This window comes from Pezoporus flaviventris, unplaced genomic scaffold (genome assembly GCF_033815535.1).
Source record: "Pezoporus flaviventris isolate CSIRO_AGI_PZ_B2104156 unplaced genomic scaffold, CSIRO_AGI_Pfla_v1 ptg000025l, whole genome shotgun sequence".
In the NCBI taxonomy this organism is placed as follows: Eukaryota; Metazoa; Chordata; class Aves; order Psittaciformes; family Psittacidae; genus Pezoporus; species Pezoporus flaviventris.
The window spans coordinates 33,341,700-33,363,862 of record NW_026892573.1 but is presented as its reverse complement, the minus strand read 5'-3'; positions in this window follow the sequence as shown (position 1 = coordinate 33,363,862).

Sequence of the window (22,163 nt, the reverse complement as noted above, 5' to 3'; positions counted from 1 at the left end):
GGCAGAAAGCTTTGGTACCTTCCCTGCGTAGTGATCCTTCTTGAATTGCTGTGAATAAAGCAATGTGGTTCCAGCTCCACTGACTGAGCTGCAATCACAATGGATTTTATTAGAGGAGTCTCAGAAACTAGAACAGGCTGCCCAAAGAAGTGATAAATGCCCCATCAATGGCAGTGTTCAAGGCCAGGTTGGAAGGAGCCTTGAATGACACGGTCTAGTGCGAGGTCTCCCTGCCCATGGCCATGGGGGTTGGAACTGGATGATCTTCAGGTCCTTTCCAACCCAAAGCATTCTATGATGCTACAGTTATCTCAGAGGTGCCTTTTTGTCCCAGGTTTGCATTTTGGTCTCTTACCAGAACCTTTTGAATCCCCCATTCCCAACACTTTTCAGGAACACTAGCTTTTGTTCTCTCTTATTCCAAGCACAGTGACGAGTTGCAGTACAGACCTAAGGGTAAATGGCACAAGCTTTTAACTCCTTCTAGAGAAGTAAGCTAAAGCCTACATCACCTAGGAGATGATGCTGACCTTCCCTGGGTACAAGCTCTTGTTTTCTCTTCTGGAGACACTTTATATGCCCAAGTGCAAGATGAGGTCTTGGAGGGGGCTGCGAGTACCCCTGTCATGGAAAACAGAGTGTGGCAAGGCAAACAGACTGCAAGAATGTGGCCTCTGCTGTGCTTCCTACTCCCTGCTGGCCTTTGAAGCGAAGAAGCAGTCTGGGAGCAGGAGGGAAGCCTCCTGCCTGGCAGCATGAGCTGATACCAAAAGGCTACCGACCTCTTGAGGGGAGAGGAGCAGGGGAGGAAGGGGATTATATTCACTGTGAGGCAATCCCCTATGGCTGCTCTGAAAGGCAAGAGCCATCGCAGAGAGGAGGAGCAGGAGCAGCTGTTGGCCTCAATCCATCTCATGGATTATTGCCTGTCTTTGGGACCTGGTAGCAAGGCTTGGTTGCTTTTTCCAGTGTGAAAGGTAATGGGATTCCTCAAGGTTTTGCTGACTTAGCCTTTCATCACAGAAGGACGTGTGGCTACGGGCACATGAGCTGCAGTTACGTCTAGGGAATATGGAAGTGCTCATAGAGAGAGCTCACGAGGATGCTCAGGGGCTGCAGCACCTCCCATATGGAGCCAGGCTGAGAGCATTGGGGCTGTTGAGCCTGGAGAAGGGAAGCTGCGTGGAGACCCCATAGCAGCTCCCAGTGCCTGAAAGGGGCTGCAAGGATGCTGGGACTTGTAGGTCGCTGGGGAGGGTATAGGTGATGTTAGCACTCTCAGGACATGTAGGGCTAAGAGCAAACATCACCTCCCCAAGGGACCCACTGCATGCCAAGCCTTCCATAGAGCCCCGTTGTCACAAGCCCTCAGGCAGTAAAGCTTCCCTGCCACCCTCATGCTGCTGAGCAGAGACACGACAGCTTTTGTGGCACTGTTACTGGCCAGGAGTGGGACAGCAGAAGAACTGAACTTAGCCATCCCATAAGGGAGCATAAACCCCACAGGAATGCATGAGAGCTCCTCTGAGGTTGGTCGACAGCGTGTACATCAAATACACAGTAGGAGGGGGTTATCCAGGGTTGCCCTCAGCAATCTCTGACTATACAAAAAGGGTTGTAAAGAGGAAGGGAATAAGGTCTTCTCTGTATCCTCAGGGAACAAGACATGAAGTCATGGTCTTAAATGGAGCCCTGGGAGACTTCTGTTAAACTTGAGAGGCAAGTTGCTAACAGTAAAGCCAGTTAAGCACCAGCATAGATTGCCTGGGGAGGCTGTGATCCTTGAACCAACTGAGGTCTTTAAAAACAGATTAGACAAACATCTGTCAGGAATGGCTTAGGAACAAACTGATCCTGCCCTGAGGCAACGAAAAGGCCCTGATGACCTCTCCTCATCCTTCCAGCCCTCTTTGTTTTATGATTCTGTGACTCAGCTTTCCTGCTAATCCGCACAATATTTCATGCTCAAGAAATACAACCCTCTCTTAGGACTGAAGAGATGAGTGTCTTACAGCACAGGCGGGCAAAATCCTTCTACAGAAGCTTCTTCATCACTAATAGGCTCTTTGCAGCATAGTCCACAAGAAGCATCTTCATACTTTAGCATTGCTGGTATGATGTTTTGGTAAAGCCAGTTGTGTTGTGCTGTGCTATCAGCGTCCCTTTATGAAGGCAAAATTATGGCCCAAACTGTTCCACTTCTTTCCAGCTTCATGGGACCACATCCTCCTTAGTAAGAACAGTTACAGATGATCCCAAATGCTCCTCACTGAACAGTAGCTTGAGGTTAGAGACACCACACTCACTTTTCAGTCACTGTTGGGTCAAACACCTTTGTGATTTGAACCTGGATGAAGGCAGGCCAAGGTGTCGATATGAATCATAAGGCATGGCTTCCACCATCATTGGTTTTGGAGAGAAATGGACTTAGAGGAAAAGCTGGTAACCTGAATGAGGGTTAAGGCTCTGGTATAGAAGGAACTATATCCTGAATAAAAACAGAATCTCTAGCAGTGATTAACAGGGCAAGCATGGAAGGGGAGAAAGGAAGTGTTACCAGCCTTATTTTACAAACAGGGTTCTTCTGCACAACAGGTTTTCTTGTTACCTGGCCTTCCTTTGGAATCTCAGGAAGAACTTGGGGAGGGACTAAGTAAGTGTAATACTACTGATGTCCATGTTTCCATGTGTAGAGGATGTGTTTGCAATCTGAGCTACTCACAGTAAACTCCCTTCATTGTCCATGTTGACAAAGAGACAGTTCCAGAGTTCAAGTTGTCTGACTGGTTTCATAACTTACATTAGCAAACTGATGGTGGACCATTTTAGCCATCTAGTTGAAGGTGATATAGTCTTCAAGCACCTATTTGTGACCATGGGCATCCACAGGGCAGCTACATATGCAGAGAGATTATATACACTATTAATGCATAGGTTATTTCCCCCATAGTTTCTATTTCCCCAGACTGAGGAACCCTTTATATTACCTATGTAATAGAATAGAATAGAGAAGATGATGTGCTGAAAAATGGTTGCTATCAATCATTTTACTGGTAGCGGGTCCCACAAATGGGGGATTCGTGGTTCTCTTGTAGACAGTCAAGCAGAGGTTATTCCCAGCTATCCAAAGCCCACTGATGAAGCAAAGACCTGTTCTTTCTTTTCCTTCCTTCCCTTCCTGGTGGAACTTTCCAGGTTAGGAATTAGAAGAAAGCCCAAGAACAGAAATGGTACCAAAGGACACTGCAAGCAGAAGGTCTCTAATTCCAGACCACCCCACAGCAGAGCTGTACTCCAGCAAGCTTGTTGTGTCTCTGCCCATGATCAGTACCAGATGCAATGAAAATAGCTACAAGAAGCTAGGATATGATGAAAATAGAAGACATCTGAAGGAAGTTACTGAACCACCCTGCTATGGATGTATTAAAAGAAAAGGAAACTGAAACAAGGTGAAACAGAGACAGAATCTATGGGATCTTCAAGTGCCCAACCTGAGACGTAGCAAAGCAATGGAGTTAATAGTGTGGGGGTTAAACCACCTTCAAGTTAGTCAGGATGGGCACCCCAAAACTCTGAGGTACCCAAAATTGATCTGCACTCTTACCAACTGTGGCCAGTGGTTCCTAATCCCCCAAGGTCTCATTTTCTTCCTGCTTCTTTTACACATACTTATAACTCAAAAAAGGGAGGAAGAGCTAGGCAGGGACATCAGAGCAAAAGCAGATCTCCAGCTGGGGAAAGCAACCCAATTTTTGGTGTATTCAGTTCTGCCTGCTAGGTATTTTTTTGCCCCATTTTTCTTTCTTTTTTTCTTTTAATTGGGTTGGGCCAATATGAAAGAAAATGTTGCTAACCCCCCCACCGATCTATGTCTCCGTGAGTTCGAAATGGCAGCTCCCATTTCCTATGTTTACTGGTGCTTTTGATGTTACCTAATGAATGTAGATCCTCTAAAAGATTCTCTTTAGGGGCTTTAAATCTGGAAACCATTTGACAACGAAGCCAGAAGACACAAAGGAGTGTGTTTTATGGGCCCCATTATTATGTGCCTTGGAGGGGGGGGGTGCTGCAGTGTGGCCTCTGCCTTCACCCACCTATGCTGTATATTAATGGTCTGATAAAACTCACTCCAGAATGCTTTATTGCTATGTTATTGTTAAAGTAATTAAGTAAATGGGAAAGGGAAATTGTTCTAAGGGAAAGCCTGGCCAAGATCAGAAGACAAAAGCAGATTACAACAAATAAGCTTCCATCTGATCACTCCCCTAACACGCATTGGGAATATCAAGCCTGCCACTTTTGGATGGACACCATGTTTGACAGCATGAGCTATCTGCAAGGTGGCAGCAAAGATGTATAAGTTAGATATAAGGAAGAAGTTCTTTACTGTGAGGGTGCTGAGGCACTGGAATGGGTTGCCCAAGGAAGCTGTGAAAACTCCATCCCTTGCAGCGTTCAAGACCAGGTGGAACAGAGCCTTGGGTGCCATGGTTTATTGTTAGGTGTCCCTGCCCATGGCAGGGAATTGGAACTGGATGATCTTAAGGTCCTTTCCAACCCAAACCATCCTATGGTTCTATGATTCTATGTCTCTGCTTGCACTGCAGGTAAAACATGTTCAAAATTCATCAGCATCAAGGCTATGCTCGATGTCCCTGAGTGTTTGTGTTGTGTTTTCTCTAAGTGCCACTTCAATCTGACATGGACCATGGCAGGAAAGTGTTTTCAAGGGCTTCAAATTGGTGGGTTTAGGACTAATCTGCTGCAAGGTGTCGAGTAGTCTGAGTTTCTGCTTCAGCCACGTGCTGAGGACACGAGCATCAAATAGACCTGAGGTCTGTTGCCATGGACCATGGACATGCCATGCCACTTGATGCCATGGACCAAAGGACACATCTACCAGCAGCAGCCCACATGGGAAACCTGTGAAAGTCATACAGTGTTTCTAAGAGCTGTCCTAATGATGAGGACAAGGTGGGTGATGTGAGCAGGTCCAGCACTTGTTGCTATACTACCCTCTTCTTTAGGGAGCCTAGCTCCCCAGGTCAAATCAATGTACTGGTCCTGCATATACTGTGGACTCAGCTCGCGATGTGGGCAGTGAGGTGGTAGCAAAAATAACAAGATTAGGCTGAAACTGCTAAATTTGGAGATGTGGGGACTTGGCTCTCCAGGGCCCTTCTGCTGGCATCGCGTTCAACCCTGTTTTCCTCCAGAATATCATTCCCATGAAAGAAAAACACAGTGGAAATGGGCACATGAGCTTTTCCAATCTCGTCCACTCTGCTTTATGGCTCCTAAGGTACATGGCTGCAGACTGTTACTCATCTCAGAGCTGAGGACATGAATGAGCTTTCTGTTTGGAAAGCTTTCAGAGACGTGCTGAAGCTGGTTCTTATATATATAGCCAGCAAAGGGAACCATCAGGGCAAAACATGCCTGAAAGGAGAAATTGAAAACAGCCTTGGAAGCAAATGTGTATACATGTGGCATGACATTTATTTATTATCCCGTGCTGCAGAGCTCTTGCCCAAGCAGAGTTGAAAGCTTAGTGAAAACGGTGGGTTTTTCTAAGCTCTACCAGGATTTAGACCCTCCAGCAAATGTATAAACAAGGAACATGTTCAAAGTCTTCTCCTGCTAATGGTTATTCATAACTATTTTAGGGACCTGCTGTTTCATCTGACTGACAGCACTGAAAAGCAAAAAAAGATCCCAAATGTGGTCTTTTCTATTCCATGATTTGCCTAACAGCTGGACATAATGCAAAGCCCATTTTCAGCTCCTACTGCAGCTGGTTTGACATCTGTGTAATGGAGGAGAAGCAATGGGGATTGATTGGGCTTGGGAGATTAAAGGCAATTGCTTTTGTTTCCCATGGTTTTGAGGAAGAGGATGATGGAGCAGGTCTTGCTATAGGAGACAAACCCATTTCATTGCTCCCGTCAGCACGAATGAAATTAGGAGAAACTAATGCCTGACTTGAGAGAAGAACAGATGTAAGGAGACACCGAACGCAGGACCTGGCATCCGAACACTTGGATAAGTGAATGTCTCTGGGGAAAATCTCTTGCTTTTCCTGATTTTCCTACATCTTCATCTGCCCCATCATCTACAGACGATCATTCTTCATAACCCTCAGAGGAAGGCTGCAGTTCCCAGGTCATTGGTATCAGCAGCCTGGCATGAGTGAGAGCTGGTCTTGCTCCCATACAGTGGGATGGACTGGACAAAATTTGACTTGTCCTCCATCTTTATCTTTTGTGATACCTTGAATATATCTGGAAGTGGAAGATTTTCAAGATGTGGCCTTGCAGGGCAGCCCTAAGACACATTGAAAGGCAGCCATGGTTTTCTTTTCACTCTCTGTGAGCACTTCAGCCTCCCAAAGTCCATCATGTTCTGAGCTGTTCAGAGCCAAGAGCTGAATTTTGTAAGCATAATGAGTCTGGTTTAGAGAATGGCCTCAAAACAGCTCTCCAAAACAGCCTTCCATGGTACAGGTGGGTGATGTACCATGAAGTCTAACCAAGGTGCTAGGACCTAGCTTCTCACCTGTGTATAACCAGAACCTCAGCATACTGGTTCCAGCAGTCTCTTTGTGAGAACCTTGTTCCCTACCAGTTTTTGCTTTCCCCAGCCAAACCCAATGCCGGGAACATGAAGGGAGGATCTGCAGGTAGCTCCTAAGGCATCACATCCAATAATATTGTCAGACTATGGTAGGCCCGTGAGCAATGACTGTTTTGGGCCCTGATGTTCAGCCATCTCTGCTCCATTGCACTTGTATGTAGTTGATGCCTTCTAGTTAATTCCTGCAGCATGTGTGAAGTCTGTGATACAGAAGATCCATGCCCTTTCCTTTACATGGCTCCTTACTTACAGCAAGAAGCTCGTGTAGCCACCTTGCTGGCCTTATATTTGCAGCTGAGGAACTTCTGCTATGACCAAGGGTTTAACATTGGCTGCCAAGATGAGCCATCCTCATGTGATGTACCCCAAGTGCCTACAAACAAACCTTAAAGTCCCCAAAGCCCCCTTTTTTCCACGTCCTTTTCCCCATTCTCTCCCAGTTGTTGTCCCACCCCCTACTCCAAATATTATCACCACCAAGAAGGACAAAGTTGATCCTTCTAGTGATCTTAAACCATCTTTGGATCCCAAATGTACACGCTGGCATCCGTTACCAGCTCTCAGTATGAGTACCACTGCACGCCAAGCACATCCCAGGGCGACAGCGCTGAAAGCAAGGAAAACCAATGCAAGCATTTATTAGCCTCTTGCCTGCCTGTCTTTTTGTCAAAAGCAATTAATGGGCATCTTGCATTTACTTATTTATTGATTTATAAGAGGGAAAAAAGCAAAATAAAACCCCTGCATGAGGGAGGGAGAACATTTGAAATGCATTTCACAGAGGTTTCCTTCCTTGCCCTCGGCTTCTCCCCAGGAGAATGCTTGGCTGAGATGATGTGAATGCAAGATTGTATTAAAAGTAAACCAGCATTATAGGAAAGGAAGCCACGAGTTGTTGTTAATGCCAACCAAACAAACCTGAGCATTAGGCAATATAAATATAATCTACATGATGATTCACATATGTTTTCTGTCTCTCTGCTATAAACTGCGACACCCCACTCAGCGTATAAAACAAAGCAACTTTTTCTGTTTATATGCAGCAAATGTTTGGGTTTTTTTTTTCTTCTTTTTCCTTATTTTTTTCTGATTATTATTGCCAAATCAGATGTGCTCAATTGGCTTTCAGTGGATATTTCCAGAACCCAATCAAACCTGCTGGCTTGTCAGGCCTAATCCATCAGCCCCATGAATTGTGAGGTTTGAGATTAGCACGGCCTTTCCTCTGGCTTTCTGTTAGAAAGGTATGAATATGAAATAATGCAGCCATGGCTTAAGAAGGAATGTCCTGCGGCCTATGACTTTGTGCTGAAACACCTCCAATCTGATCTTCAAACCTCTGGCGTCTGTGTCTTGGAGATATGCACGCTCCATGCCGTGCTCCCCATCAAATGGGTTTTCAGATGGGACTGCACAGTCTGGAAGTGGAAAAAACACGTTCAGCTCGATCCAGCTGTCTGACCACAGCTGTTTCAAGTGACTCAGGAGCATGTGCCTGCCCAGCCAGTGGCTGTGGAGGTGATGGAGCCAGAAGCAGGAGTGATGCTATCATAACGCCTTGCTTGATTCAAGTTCTGGATGGCCAAGAACCTTCAGTCATGAGACCCAGCCATGGCTGTGTGCGCTGCTTGCGTTTCCCAATGCAAAGTAGAAGTGGCTTGAGTCACAGCAGTCCAAAATGAAGCTTTTCACTTCATAATTCACCCCCCTAAAACAAGCATTTACCATGTCTCAGCTAAGGTCGTGCTAATTAATACTGTAAAGATGCTTTGAAGCCATTGTCTGGCCGTCAGGACTGTTGCCAAAGCCTGTGAACTTCCTAAACATCCCTTACTCTGCTGGGGCCAGATTTGCTGACATCAGTCTTAGTACATCAAATCTCCAAGGAAATCTGAAACTCCATAAGAACTTGGATCTATTTCCCATCAGCTGCATCCCAGTGTGATGCTCCGGGGGTTCGTACTGTGAGAGATGCCAGTTTTACCTCTTCTGAGCTAGGATGCAGAAACAGTGCGTGGACCAAGCTTGATCATTAAAAAACATGGTATAGGATGTAGTAAATGTTTGTGTGCCCTAAGGGGAAAACACCATCTCATTGTGGGAATCCATCTCACCTAACTTCAGCAATGGGATTAATCTTAAATGACTGCAAATGTTTTCAGTGTAGGTATTCATCCCTCCATTGGACATTCAAGGCTTCTATGACAGTGAATGGAGATCTAGTCAGTACTGAGAATAAAGAGCAATAAGAGGCTAGGTAAAGTAAGTAAATGATAAACAATAGGTACAAAATCTGTATCTGCTTGGCTGGGTTGCCCTCTAAAACTCTATTGACTCAAAATGCAGCTCAAAACTCCATTGGACCCCTAAAAGTCCATTGATGAAAAAAAACATATTTTGCACCATTGACTTGATGAGAGACCTAGATTTGTGCCTCAGAAGAAAGCATGTACTTTGTATATATAAAATACATGTTATAAATCCCACCCTATATATTTATGGTGCAATAATTCTATGTTTGGACTCTTTGCAGCCAGTGGAGGGAAGCAGGCACTTGAAGGATATGACTCATCTCAAGTAGATATTTACAACAGATTAAATGATCTCTGTGCTATACATGGCCATGTCTCTCCTTCGACTAGAATGAGAGCTCAGGACTTCCAGCTGGGATGGAGACTTCTCCACTGCAGACACTGACTGAGATGAATCCCATCCAGTCTGCCTCCTCAAGGTTGGGTTGATTTCATTCTGTACTTGCATTCCTTCCTGAAAACTGCTGTGTTACAGACAGGGCTTGGCTACTGCCCCCTTCCCCAGCTACATTATGAGAGCAAATCAGCAACCACAGTCTGAGCCTGAATGCACTTCAGGATATATAATGCTGTATGAATGTATGCTATTAGACGGCATTTCCAGGAGCCACCTTACTTTGACTTGACACGTCTTTCTGTCTTTCAACATTGACATTTCTTGGATTGTGCCTCCTCAACCCCATGATCCAGAGGAATTTTCCAGCTTCCTTTACTCATTCTTTTGGCATTGGGGGAGACTCATAAAGTACTGTTGAAAAAGGCATTCCTGTGTGGGTGTGGGTGTTTGTATGTGAAATTTGTAATAATCCATTGCAAGATGTGGCAAGTGAAGATGCTTTGCATGCCAGATTTGACTTCTTTAGAGTCATTTGGGCTTGGTGGTGGTAATTACAGAAACCTTTGCCTTCACCTTAGAGAGGGTGTGAACAGGAAGGAAGGAAATGGAATTGTTATGATTATACTAATGAGAAAACTATGAGCTACTTCTATATGACATTATGTTAATGTCAGTTTTGTCAACAATGACCTGTTGTCATATCTTTTTGTTGGTTTTTTTCAGTTTAAGGCACCAAACCTGAGTTTCTCAAATAACATGAAGACCAAAGTCCTTGTAAGGGGTGGATGGGAGAGGAAAGCTTTGGATGCTGTGCATGATGCAGGAGGGAGAAAGTGGTATTTAAATTGCAGGTCTCTGTTGGCACGAATACAAATGGATATAAATTGGGCCATGGCTACTTTTGAAGTGGAAAAAATAGCAATTGGCTTTGAAGCATCAGAGGAATTCAATTCTGGAAAAGCTTTTTAGTAGCATAAAAGACGTGGATGGGAATATGTGGCAGAGTACCTGAGACAGCAACATTTTGACCAGATGACTCAAGAGGTCCTTCAGTCTCTGTGATCTTCTTTCATGCATTGAATTATAGTGGAATGATTTTCCTTCCCTCCTGGCTCCTCCTTTAGCAATTCCAAAAGGGCATAATGCTGGAACCTCAATTCTTTCCCTCTGCTGGGATTTGAGGTTAAAGACCCTTAGCATTTCCTTAGCATTGGAAGGCAGAATATGGCTGTTGGAGTCATACAGTGCAACCATTGGCACACTAAGCTTTTGAGCATCGTTGCCCTTGAGCTCAACAGTGAGGCCTCTGCACACACAAAGGCTGCTCTTGCACCATGACCATCTTTACGGCTCACACATCTGGTCTTGAAGATGGCCTAGACATGCTCTTCAGAAAACAAAATATACAGTTCCCATTCTCTCAAGTTCATCCAGACTTCCCAAAAGAGCAGCATATGTTCATGCAGTCTTTTATGGGAGAAGCCAAGGCCATGTGCTAGCCCCTAAGGCAATTTGTGAAACTATACAGGAATAAAACCGAAAAGCATCTTGAAACATTACTTGGCTTGTCTTTCTGGACCAAGAAAGGATCAACTATAACCGTGCCATTCCCAGCAGAGACTTGCCTTAAATATCTAGTTAAAGAGATGGTGCTTAACAGCCTGCAGTCTTGAAGACCACAGAGACCTCAGATTCCAGAGTCCTGCTCTCTGCTAGCAAGTTTTTCTTTATATCTAGCCTGAATTATCCTTGCTCATGAACCTCATGATTTCTTGCCAGGTCTGCTCAGTATCTTCACCAAATGGAAGATATTGTTCTTTTTGCAATAAAAACAAGCCTTTATTGGTTTATTTGGGCCAGAGTAGAACATAATAGAAATCCTGGGCCAAGATTTCATGTTGAGAAGTCATTATAAACAACCATGAGTAATCAGGGAACATATTACAGCTGTGTGGAAGACAGAGCAGGGAAAGGAAGAGTGTCAGTGCAGGGTACAAAGGATCTGACTGTGGTGGCCTTATTGTTATAGATGGGCTGTGGCTCTTGCCCTCTACAGATAACACAGATAATGCTGTTGATAAACTCAGCAGCCCATGATGGATTTTTTCCCTGGAATTGCTTCCCTTTATGCCTCAGTTAGGAGGAACTTAGGCAGTCATTTTTAAACACCCGTTTACTCAGTGGTCATTCCAGAGGTCCTGAGATGTGTAAGTCAAGCCAAGGATGGCCAGTTAAAGAAAGAGACACCCCATTTTTCCTGCTTACTGGTATTTGTGAATGCTGAAACTCACCCAACCAGGGCTCAAGTAAATTGTAAACTATCTTTAAAAGCAACGTACCTGTTCTCAGATTTATCATTTGAACGTGTCAAAAAACCACCATGGAGCGGAAAATGGGGCAGATTTGCATTGGGGCAGATTTGCATTGGGGCTTGTGCAGAATTTAGTCCGTCTTCTTTGTGAATAGATGGAGACGGGGTGTCAGACCTGGCATTCCCTCCTGCTGGGCCAGAACTTTTTTGTTCACTTGTTATTGAGGAAGAGGTCTTAGAAAGAAACCTGCCTCACCTTCAGAGAAGGATTGGGTTTCAATAGCAACCTATTGGCCACACTTTGCTCTGCAGTAATCTTCAGGGTCTAGTGAAACTGCAGATAGGATGGATGCAGGTGCTGAATCCTAGCCCTTGGTCACAGCGAACAAGGTACAACAGCTGGGGCTTCATAAATAGCTTTTGAGCTGGCCTTCTTCTGTCTCCCTCCCACCCGGAGTTCTTTCCCCATCCGCTGTAGAAGCAGGGTCCTTTCCATGGTCCTTTTCTTTCCTCCCCTTCTTGCTCCACTTGCTTTGGAGCTTGGGGGAGTGCCTCTCCTCACTCCAATGACATGGAGGAGCGTGTCCTTAATCAAGTCGAAACCTATCCACTTGGGTGAAAGCATAGCACGATGAGCATGGCAAATCCTTCTTCTTGGCTGGTGCAGATCCATACTTCTGGTTTCCCAGAAAGTGCCCAGAGAGGCTGTGTATGTGGGGAAGATAAGCCAAAAGTCGACACTGGGAGCCTGCAGAGGAATTTCTGGATGGAGCGCAAACAATCTGGTTCACATCAGTCCTCAAGCTTATTCATTCCCCTATCAACAACCAGATGTTCAATGTGCAAAGGCTGGTGAGTGACTCCGTCTTCCTGGCTTACAGGAGCTGCTGTCTGTTTGTCCTGTGGTAGTGAGTGAAGTGCTGTAGGTCAATGGGGAGGCAACCAATGTAATGGTGTTTTCGGGGACCCCTTTGCAAAAGCTGTCTTTGCAGGTATCTTATGTGCTGTATCCATCATGAATCCCTGAAGAGCTCAGTTGCATTCCAGAAGGGCCATGTCCATGTGGGAGAAGGGAGTTTCAAGCTCCAGGGAAGTCTAATCAGTAGATTTGTAAGGATATTGAAAAGATCCTGGCCATGACTCCCAAAGCAATAAGAAGTTTCAGGCTCAGGAGACTGGCCAAGCAAGTTAGGACCCAACACCAAGCTACCTGGGAAGGAAGGAAAGGAAGTTCAGCTCTATGGACATGAAATACGTTGTGCCAATGGTGTTCAGGGCTGGAAAACTGTCCCTAGCTTATTTCATGGAGCCAAACAGCTGTAGCTATTGGATTGTTCAGTGTGGAGCTGTAAATCCTGCAGCATGTAGGCTGTGGAAATGGGATGTTGCTATGGAGCATCTATCCCATAGCCAGCACTCTGGGTTAAGACACTCCCCAGGGAACATTCAGAAGCAGGTTTCCTCATTTTATTGGGTTTAATTTTGAATCCCCTCTTCCTCCTCTCCCCGCAGAGGTCTTTTCAGTGATCTGTCCAACCCCTTATCTCTAATTCTCTTCTGTCTCCTTCTTATCCCTATTACTGCCTTCCAAATTCAGGACCTGTGCTTCGTGCTTCCTTGTCTTCTTCCCTTCACCACTCCCCCATATCCTTGCTTATGCTGGCTGCAGCATGGGTATTTGTGCATCCTCTTAGCTCAAAATGATGAGAAACTGTGGAGATTGGATAGTGCAGGAAGAGCCGAAAACAAGGTGCTAGCTAAGTGTAAATGAGCTTTTTGCATACCGTCCAGATGACTTAGTCATGCCCCAGCATGGTCATCCCTGTAAGTCTGACCACTGGGACTTCAGGAATGCAGAACAGCCTACCTGCGTTAAACAGGCTTCTGAAATAGGGACTCACCCTAAAATGCAGAAAAGGAATAATATTCCTAAGGATGGGGAGGTAAACCTGTACCTTGGTGACTTTTTGGAGAGCATCAGATGATGGCTTATGTCATGATACCCATTTTACTGTATCCCCAGCACTGTACGATCTCAGCATAGTGTCTTGGTCCAGGCTTTGAAATCTTCATCTCAGCTTTATGGGCTTGTCAGCAGCCATATATCGTGGCAATGATGCACTTGGCACTGGGCTTCTTGCTCCACTGCTGGGGTAGCCAAATATGAAGGTGGTTTTCTCGGTGCAGTGGAAGCACCAAGTCTGTCTGTGTTGTCCGAACTCCTGTGATCAATAATGACAGATTCTTACTTGGGTTTACGTGTGGTGAACATGGACAAAAGGAAGGGAGACCCAGGAAATGAGAGACACAAATCTTGTTGCCAGATAAGCTGAAGAAGCTTTCCACCTTAGTGGAAAGTCCGAATACATTGAGGCTTCTCTTTGTCATGCACAGTAGCCCTGAAGACACCTTAACAAGACACCCAAGCACCATTGTGTCAGTCCTGTCCTCAGGTGCTTTGGAAAGGCTTTCAGCTACCGGGGGCAATGCAAATTGCCCCATTAGACAGAGACTATTGTTTTCACAGCTGCAGGGCCTGTTGGCTTCCCACAGTTGAAGGGATGTGAAGACCAGCTTGGGAAGTTTTATGGTAGCACATTGTCTAGAAAACCCAAATTCAGATGCTAAAAGATTCTCATTGCATTGAAGGATACTAAGACTCCAGGATGACTGGCCCAAGACAGGTCTTAGGAATTGCTGTCAAGGGCTTTCCAGCCTCCCTTCCATGCATCTGCAAATAGAAGACTCATCTTACCTCAATAGGAAGGCCATCAACTTTTCCAAAGTCCCATTTAGACAGTTCTTGAAGCCTGGAGGAATCAGAAGCCTTGAGATGCAGAACAGCAATGAGCTAACCTTAGCTCTGGTTTTCTTTGTCCCACAGAAGTCATGCTGTGGATCAGCTCCAGAGCCTGGAAATGAAACTGCTTGTCTTCAGGCAGACTACATGGTTGCATTATCTCAAAGCAAAACGATGACATTGAGCAGTTCGTATGGTAGGGTTTGGAAACCCTACCTCTCAAGCAATGTTGGCAAATGAAGGAAAGCAAAATAAACCCAAAACTAAGATCATCAAAGCTCAGAAGAATGAAACTGTAGTGCAGAAAGAGATGAAGCACATGTAGCACCACGAAGTTGCGCCACCAAACACACCATCCTTGCTCTTTCCTGCTGGTGCATGTGCTAACCATGGTCGGCATTGTCTCTTTTCTCTTCCCCATTCCCTAATTATAAACTGGGAGCACTTGTGAAAAAGAGTCCATCTGCTGGCTGAAGCTAAGGGATAGGTCTGAAAGGCAAGATGTTGCATGGCTGAAATGAGAAGGAAACAGCACTGGAAAGCAAGAAGGACCATTGTGCTGTGCAGCTTAGAAATGAACACATTTACTAACGTTTTTGCTTCCCCCAGTCTTGTAAGGCAAGGATTTTATGTGTTTGTCATCAGAGCTTGACTGCATTTAAACCGAGTGCACCTGAGGCTGGATAGCTCTGACAAAAGCAAGCAGGATGATCAAAGGGTACACATGTATGTGCTATGTCTGTAACCCCTGCAGTTATATATAAATACATATGTAGGGAGAAGCTGTGTGTGTGTCTGTGCAGTACCTACTACAGTGGCTCCCCAGTTCTCTCTTGCAGCTTTAAGCACTGCTGCAATGCAATCATTTATGATTTAGGAGGCAGTCTCCCATGGGAATCTTGGTCTGAGCCTCTCATCTGTGTGTGTTGTGATTTAACCTCACACCCTCCACAACCTGCAATAGGAAGTGGAGATTCAATTATCTAGTGGCTGAAACATCCCAAAGAGCTAGAAGGTCATAGAATAACAGAAACACAGAATCATTTAGGTTGGAAAAGACTCTTAAGATCATTGAGTCCAACTGTTAATCTGGCACTGCCAAGTCCACCACTAAACCGTGTCCCCAGGCACCACATCTACATGTCTCTTAAATGCTACGAGGGATGGTGACCCCATCACTTCCCTGGGCAGCCTATTCCAATGCCTGAAAACCTTTTCTGTGAAGGCATTTTTCCTAATTTCCAATCTAAACATCCCCTTGAGGCAATTTCCTCTTCTATTGCTTGTTTCTTGGGAGCAGACACCAGTCACCTGCTGTCTCCATCCTCCTTTCAGGTCGCTGTAGGGAGGGATAATGTCCTTCCTGAGCCTTCTCTTCTCCCGACTAAATCCCCCCAGTTCCCAAGACAGACATACACACCCAAATACAGGGGAACAAATCCTCATCTTTTAATTTCTACCCCAAAGTTGCTCAGGCCTATAACTGAGATACAATTGCCATTGTTCTTCTTAACGTCCTCAACATAAAAAGGACATGGAACTGTTGGAACAAGTCCAGAGGAGGCCACGAGGATGAATCAGGGGCTGGAGCAGCTCCTGTATGGAGACAGGCTGAGAAAGTTGGGGCTACTCTGCCTGGAGAAAAGAAGGCTGTGTAGAGACCTTGGGGCAGCTTCCAGTGTCTGAAGGGGGCCTATAAGGATGCTGAGGAGGGACTCTCTTCATTAGGGACTGTGGTGATAAGACAAGGGGTAACGGGTTAAAACTGAAAGAAGGGAAGTTTAGATTGGATACAAGGAAGAAGTTCTTTACTGTTAGGGTGGTGAGGCACTGGAATGGGTTGCCCAGGGAAGCTGTGAATGCTCCATCCCTGGCAGTGTTCAAGGCCAGGTTGGACAGAGCCTTGGGTGCCATGGTTTAGTGTGAGGTGTCCCTGCCCATGGCAGGGGGTTGGAACTGGATGATCTTAAGGTCCTTTCCAACCCAAACCATTCTATGATTCTGTGAGTCTTAAGGTCACTGTGCTCAGACAGACTAATTCAGGTCCTTTTTCCTCTATTGTTACCTCAAGCCAACAAGCTTCCTCCTCAGTGTCTAAATACAATCTCCTAACCATTTCTTACTGTTAAAATTCACCCATTTCTCTCACTCAGCCTTCCTTCAATGTCACCCAGCTCTTCCCCTATCATATTCTGATCCCCCTCTGCAACAGCAACACAGTCGTTCAAGTCTGTGTCACCAGCAGATCTCATGACCAGACACCTCCTGTTTTCTGCCAAGTTCATTAAGGAAAATATTTAATAAGATTGGTCCCAGGACTGATTATTAAGGAACACGATGGAGTTTCTCTGGATTTACTCAGAAGTAACAGACAGCAAATGCTGGCCCCAGATGGTATTTTGTTCAAAACCAAATAATGACTTCCATCTGCCCCATCGCTTTCCAAGCTGAGGTGTGTGGAGCACTTGCTGGTGGTCTGTGCAGTGCTGGCTCTTTGCAAGGTGCTGGCTCCTCCTTGTTATTTCCAGCTGCTCAATTCTGCTAAATTAAGCTAAAGCTTTCAGTAAATGTTTTCCTAATATTATATTCACGTGGAAATAACAGTGGTTCTTGTTGGCAGGACCATATGTGGTTGGAAGGGGAGCTCACCTGTGAGATAATTCCTGAACTGGGATATACTGCAAGCAAATGAAGACCTAGGGATCTTATCTGCCTGTCAATAAAGAGTGTATTATATACGTCACAGTAGTACCAAATAGTCCAGAGCAGGGATATGACTCCAAGTAATGTGAGCCTTGCACAGGCAGTGCTTATCTCAGAAGGGTTACAAGCTGGTTTACCAAAGGGAAGAAAAGCAGACGATAGGTGAACAGAAGAGGAAGATGCATCCCTCTAGGCACAGTTTTCTTGTCACCATGAGAATTGTTGTTTATTCTGCACACAGCTATCGTGCCATCAAACTGCAGGTTGTCCAAATGGGCCTGTCACAGTGCTGCAGTAACAAGCATCAGAGATTTCACCTTGTTCACAGCCTCTTTGAGGGCTCTGTTTGCAAACACCCACCACTCACTACAGCTCATCCAGGCACGTGCTGCTGTGAGGATAACAACTGGCTTGCAAGAAGTAGATGTAAACTCTTGATCAGAACTTGTAATGCCAGGTTTAAAAGCACCTGGCAGAATACAAGGCATGCAGCTGAGTTTAGGGCAAAGAACTGAGATGAAGTCCTCTGTCCCTTTTGCTTCTTTGACTGTGAGGCTGTGGATTAAGCACTGAGTTAGTACAGAATCTATCACAGTGCTTGTATGGTAAAAAAGGGGTCCAACCTCATGGTTAGGATGAAACGATTGACTTCAGTGGCTGACCCATCCCAACAGTGCAGTGAGAAGCTCCATTCGTGTGGATCTGGCCCTGATCTATATGTGCAACTGCATTTCTTGAGCCAGATTCTCTCACAGTGGTTGTTCCAGTGGAACCTGGTGCGATTTCAGCACTAGGATAGCCCACTTCTTATTACAATATGGATTTCTTCTGTAGTGTCAATGGGTATTCAGCTAATGGGTAAGGACTTAAACTCAGCTTACTGCCACTACATCCACTGTGAGAACAACGCAGTGACAAGGGAAATACGTTGTTGTCATTACTACTAATCCCCCTTGCAACTCCAGTGGCAGCATCCATAAAGTCAAAATAATGGGAAGAGAGAGGTAATGGCCAACAAATCTTCTCTATCCTGAAGGATTTACTTTGGAGTCCTCAAACAGACTGATCAAGTTGCAGTCAGTGGATCTGAATGGGTGAAAGCTCTGTCTGTCCCAGGGCTTCATTGACAGCAAAAGACTTTCTGCTACAGAAAAAGGAGGTCAACTGTTATCTGAGCTGCCATGGAGTGGTTTTGTCAGGAACACTTTAATGCAGACTGGTTCCGAGATGTTTTTAGCTGATGTCCTCGTCTATAACACTTCAGACTATGATCCTTGCAGGACAGTCAGCATTATGCTAGGACATATTCCATGGTTAAACTTGGATAAGCAAGCATGCCTAATTAAGGGGGGGCTGAGCAGAAGTGACAGTGCACCCCACCAGCTCTACATGACCTGCACCACAGTTCATGAAGATGTGCATACATCAGAGACCTAGGTCAGAATGATGTATATCATGGAGGCTGGAACACCTTTCCTGTGGGGCCAGGCTGAGAGAGCTGGGCTGGGTGAGCCTGGAGAAGAGAAGGCTCCTGAAGGGGAGACCTGAGAGCAGCTCCAGTGCCTGAAGGGGCTGCAGGAAAGCTGGAGAGGGGCTTGGGACAAGGGCCTGTAGGGACAGGCCAAGGGGAATGGCTTTAACCTGCCCGAGGGGAGACTGAGCTGAGCTCTTAGGCAGAAGCTCTTCCCTGTGAGGGTGCTGAGGCGCTGGCACAGGGTGCCCAGAGAAGCTGTGGCTGCCCCATCCCTGGCAGTGTTCAAGGTCAGGTTGGACACAGGGGCTTGGAGCAAGCTGCTCTAGTGGAAGGCGTCCCTGCCCGTGGCAGGGGTTGGAGCTGGATGAGCTTTAAGGTCTCTTCCAGCACAAACCACTCTGTGATTCAATGATACACATTAAATACCCTTCATGTTCATTTTGTCACCAGAAGGAGATGAGATGTTTTACTACACCAGCCAGACCTGCTGGATGAGCGGCACAGTGAATACCGGTGTCCTCCATAGCTACCCAGTGCCTCTCAGTCCCTCATTTTGTGAGTATCAACCAAGTTCAAAAGAGCTGGATGTCATCCACATTCCCACTTGTTCCCTGGACATCTTTGAAGCTAGACTTCCTCGCTTCATTTCCGTGAGCCAAATTGTTTGCTCTGAACTGGCAAAAGATGAATCCCAGAGCTCACACTTTGTTTTGACATCTGCATTAGCAGCGTGGTGGTGTTTCGGTTTAGCGCTCTGTGTCTGTGGGTTTCATGCTGCCTGGGTCTTATCATTCTTCCACTTGGTTTGTGCAGGCCACTGGAGCTATGTGAAGACACTCAGAGCTTCGTGTCAAGGTTGCCAGCATTTGCACCTTGTCATTACCAAACGGATGATGGGTCACGCTCAGCAAAGGACACTGAATCCCCACCATGCATGTGCTCAAAGCAGAGTCGGCCCATGGCCTGCTCTTTGCTTAATCTACATGGCATCTTTCTGCAACAAAGCTTTTCCTTGACCTAACAGGGCTCCCACGCTTGCTGCAAGGCACAGAAACATTGAATAGGTTGGTTTGGGTTGGAAAGGATCTTTAGATGTCCAAGAAGGATGTTCCAACCTTCTTGTAATGAGCAGGGACATCTTCAGCTGGATCACATTGCTCAGAGCCCCATTCAACCTGGCTGGGAATGTTTCCAGGGATGGGGCAAAGACCCAGGCTGAGTTGCCAAAGAAGATATCAACAGTGTCTGATGCTATCCAGGTTTATCAAAATTACAGCAGGTTGATTAACCTCTATCAGAGCCCTTCTGCAGGTGATGCAAGAGAGGGACAAAGAAGTAGATTTGCAAGTAATGCTCCAAAATCAAAGCTCTGACTTAAAACTAGGTGCTTTCGTAGAATCCTAGAATAGTTAGGGTTGGAAAGGACTTGAAGATCATCCAGTTCCAACCCCCTGCCATGGCCAGGGACACCTCACACTAAACCATGGCACCCAAGGCTCTGTCCAACCTGGCCTTGAACACTGCCAGGGATGGAGCATTCACAACCTCCCTGGACAACCCATTCCAGTGCCTCAGCACCCTTACAGGAAAGAATTTCCTCCTTATATCCAACCTAAACTTCCCCTGTTTAAGTTTTAACCCGTTACCCCTTGTCCTGTCACTACAGTCCCTAACAAATAGTCCATCCCCAGCATCCTTTTACTTCCATACAAAAAAAGAAGTAATCTCACCTAACATAGGCATCTACGAAAGAGGCCTCCATGCAAGCTAGCCACCCCAGGCTCCCTTTATAGTCAGTGAAGAGAAACAGAGCATGGTTCTGACCTCATAGAAATGTCTACATAAGGCAGAGATGAATAGCACCACAGAAGTGCCTGTTTTCCTCTCTTGACTCTAACATCTGAGGTGCATGGGATATGCAGCTCAGATGGAGATGTCTTCAGGCACGGGGTCTGGAAAACCAAGTAATATTGGTTTCACCACCATGAATCCCCCTGGAGTGACAGTGCAAAGCATGCCAGGTCTTAGCTCTAATGGGAGTTAAGTGCGTTCTTTGCACTGAATGGGAAGGAAAGATTGAGCAGAGAGGGGGCAGCACACATAAAACCAAACTCACTGTACTCAGAAGCGAAGGAAGGCAAATACTGTCCACTCATGAAGTACTTCTATGACGTAGATACACACATTCTATTCTATTCTATTCTATTCTATTCTATTCTATTCTATTCTATGATTCTACTTTGGGTTAACCCAGCCTGACATTCCTGGGGACAGAGGCTGGAGAAGCATTGCTCCCCTCAACTCTGGGCATATAGAACCTGGGACAGACAATGAACTGGAGGAAGGAGATGCTTTAATGGGCTATTCCGGTCATGCGGTGTCTTGTGATGAAAACTCACTAACACGATGCATTGCCAACTGCCTTTAGAAGAATGAAACTCTTCCCATTTGCAGCTCCCCTTGGACATTTTTAATCAGTTAATTTCTCCCCAGGCTACCCCCCAGGCAGGCCGGAGTTCAGGCAGGATTCCCATTAGAAATAGGAAAAGACCTGTCTGATCATTGAGTTTATCCAGCTGTGTAGTTTTCAGTGAGTAATGACCACTGGGGCTTTAGCAAATTGTGGGGGCAGTAGGGCAAGGGAGGGAAGTGATGGCTTTTAATCATCACAGACTTGATGGCTGCAGAGGTTTGTTATGCTGGTTCTTATTGACGTGGTTTCTTCTCTATATATGTTTATGCACATGTACATGATTGTGGCATCTTTCTCCTAGATTCCCTTGATATACTTTTTCCTTCATGTAGTAAGCCCATGATTTGGGGGGGAAAAGATACTTTTTAGGACCAAAGTGCAACCCTTTTTAGGTTTAATTGTTCTGTGTCTGGGTCTAAATCAGGTTAATTTCTCCTTTGCATGGAATATATGAGTCTTGGCCAGTTGTCCCAGTCAAGGCCCTCAAACAACCCAGTGAAGATGGATGAATCCCATATGAGAAGTTCCCATTCATGTCTCACTTCAGGGCTGCCCTGTGAATTCACATTTAAAGGTCTGCATGGTGTAACCATCACCTTATCCTTTCTCTTGTGCTGTCCTGCAGAACAAGGATAATGGAGTCCTTCATATCCTGGAAGGTTTTAAGGCCACATTTCAATGAACATGATGAGCTGTCAGAAGCTGTCACCACTGTGGGGTGTCACCTCACCACCTCCTGCCCCACAACAAGCAGTTCTGGGTGTTGCACCAGGTCAGGCAACCAAGCTCTATTTAAATGGAGACTTCCTAAGCTGTTTTGCAGGGATATCAATCCCTGTCATGACACAAATGGTTGGGGTGGCCCCAGAATGCCGATGGGGAGGGATAAGGGGAAAGGATCCATGGCAAGAGGAGAAAAGGACTGCTGCTCTCTAGGGCAAAATGTGTTCACAGAAAGGCTATCCACACCATATAAAGTCACTATAGCCCTAGGAAACTCAGGCATATATAATTTTGCAATTATTTTTTCCTGTATCTCAGTGGTTCTTTCTTCACTTGCAATTTCAGGCCTTATTTTGTGGCCTCGCTTAAACCAGCCTGTGAGAAACCATAGAAAACG